Source organism: Arachis ipaensis, chromosome B3 (genome assembly GCF_059453495.1).
Source record: "Arachis ipaensis isolate K30076 ecotype BB chromosome B3, ASM5945349v1, whole genome shotgun sequence".
NCBI lineage: Eukaryota > Viridiplantae > Streptophyta > Magnoliopsida > Fabales > Fabaceae > Arachis > Arachis ipaensis.
This window is the reverse complement of record NC_142438.1, coordinates 86,413,805-86,415,731: the sequence shown is the minus strand read 5'-3', so window position 1 is coordinate 86,415,731 and position 1,927 is coordinate 86,413,805. Positions and strand designations below refer to the sequence as shown.

The window sequence follows — 1,927 nt, the reverse complement described above, 5'->3', positions numbered from 1 at the left end:
TAATTTTCAATTGGTCTTAGCATTGGAACATTGAGAAGAGTTATTTTCTCCTCAAGACTTCGTCATTCTAGTTCGTTCTCTTAACTTGGTTTTATTTTTCCATGTTCTTTGCTTTGTTCAATTTTTTCATTTGAATACTTTCATGATTATTTAGTACAAGGATTATTTCTTCCATTTTAATTTATTTTCTATTCCAATAATCATGTCTTCTTTTAATTCCCTTTCATGTGTTATGGATTTATTATTTACAATGAGTGGGTAGTTCCCTCACTTGATGGGGGGGGTTGATTGAAAGGAACTCTTGAGTTGGAAGGATTGAAAGAAAAATTGTAATTGGGTTAACTGTTGGATTGTTATCTAATCACTAACACCAATCCCTTTGAACTAAGTGGGTTGCAACTCGTGAACAGATCTAGTATTCCAACTTGTTTGAATTTCCTTTACCTGGTAAAGGATAACTAAACAGAACAACCATTAATTATAAATTAATCTTGAATCATCCCATCAATGATAGAGATTCTAACTAATCAACTCCGAGTCAAGGCTTTTATTCATATTATTTGAATTTTCTCAATTTAATTTCCCACTTACTTAACTCAACTTCTTGGAACATCTGATTAATAAAATAGCACACTTTTCTGCAACTCGTTGGGAGATGACCTGGGACTTAAACTCCCAGTAATTTTTAATTTAAACTCTCTGTGACATATTTCTAAATTGATAGGCAGATTTTCGGTGAGTTAAGAACTATACTTGCAATGTAACTATTTTAATAATTTTTAATTCACCAACTTCTGTGCTCCATCAATTTTTGGCGCCATTGCCGGGGAGTTGCAATAGAGTGCTACAGTTATTAATTAGATTTTATTTATTTGCATTTTATTTTATTTTGCTACTATAAGCTGCATGTTTCTTTCGACAAATGACGCGTTCACTTCCTGATCCGCGCTTGCTAATATTCGATCCTGAAATTGAAAGAACTATTTCACGAATAAGGCGAGAACAGCGTCGGTTAGTCCGCTCTGAAGGCAGATCTGAAAGTGAACTTGAGGAAGAAACCAGCTCCCGTTCTACTGATTCGGTTATTTTACGTGCAGAAAACATGGCAGCTAGGAGAGTTACCATCCAGGAGGAAGGAGCCCCTGATTTTACAATGCAACCGTTTCAAGCGCATCATCCAGCGGTTGCTACAGATTTTGAAATAAAGACCGCACTGCTAAATTTGATGCCCAAGTTTCATGGCCTACCTGCTCAAGAGCCTATCAAGCACTTGAGAGATTTTGCAGGCAGCCTGTTCTACTGTCAGGCGTGATGGTACTGATGAAACTTCAATTTTGTTGAAAGCTTTCCCGTTTTCTCTTGAGGGAAAAGCAAGAGAGTGGTACTACACTCAACCTCTAGCAAATGTATCCAACTGGGATACACTCAGAAAGGAGTTTTTGGAGAAATTCTTTTCATCTGAAGTTATTGATAAACTGAGGAAGGATATTTCCACAATTGTTCAGGATGACAATGAGACTCTCTTTGAATACTGGGAGCGCTTCAATAATCTTTTGGAAGCATGCCCCCACCACATGATTGACAAGATAGTGTTACTTAGCTATATCATACAGGGCATGAGGCCCCAAGATAAGACCACATTGGAAAGTGCTAGCAATGGGTCTATGAAGAAGTACAAGACCACTAATGAGGCTTGGCAATTGATCAGTGATTTAGCTGAATCTACTAGGAACCACAGACAAAAGCAAGGTCGTTCAAAGCCGTTGCAGAAGTATCCTCTAGCAGAAAAACTACTACTCTAGCTCAGAGTATATGTGAGATGACCAACTTGCTGAAGCAGATACAATTGAATCAACAACAAGCTCAAAGCTCAACCCCCTCCACCACAGCAAAACCAACAACTAGTCCCGCAAAGAATTTACGGAAT

At 37.7% G+C, this 1,927-nt stretch overlaps 1 non-coding gene across 1 annotated transcript; it reads right to left on the bottom strand.

Moving 5' to 3' along the window:
- Positions 1 to 1,472: 1,472 nt before the first annotated feature.
- On the bottom strand, positions 1,473 to 1,580 carry LOC148571448 (small nucleolar RNA R71). The gene has a single exon (XR_015908859.1). It is a non-coding gene; the product is annotated as a small nucleolar RNA R71 (small nucleolar RNA).
- Positions 1,581 to 1,927: the final 347 nt, after the last annotated feature.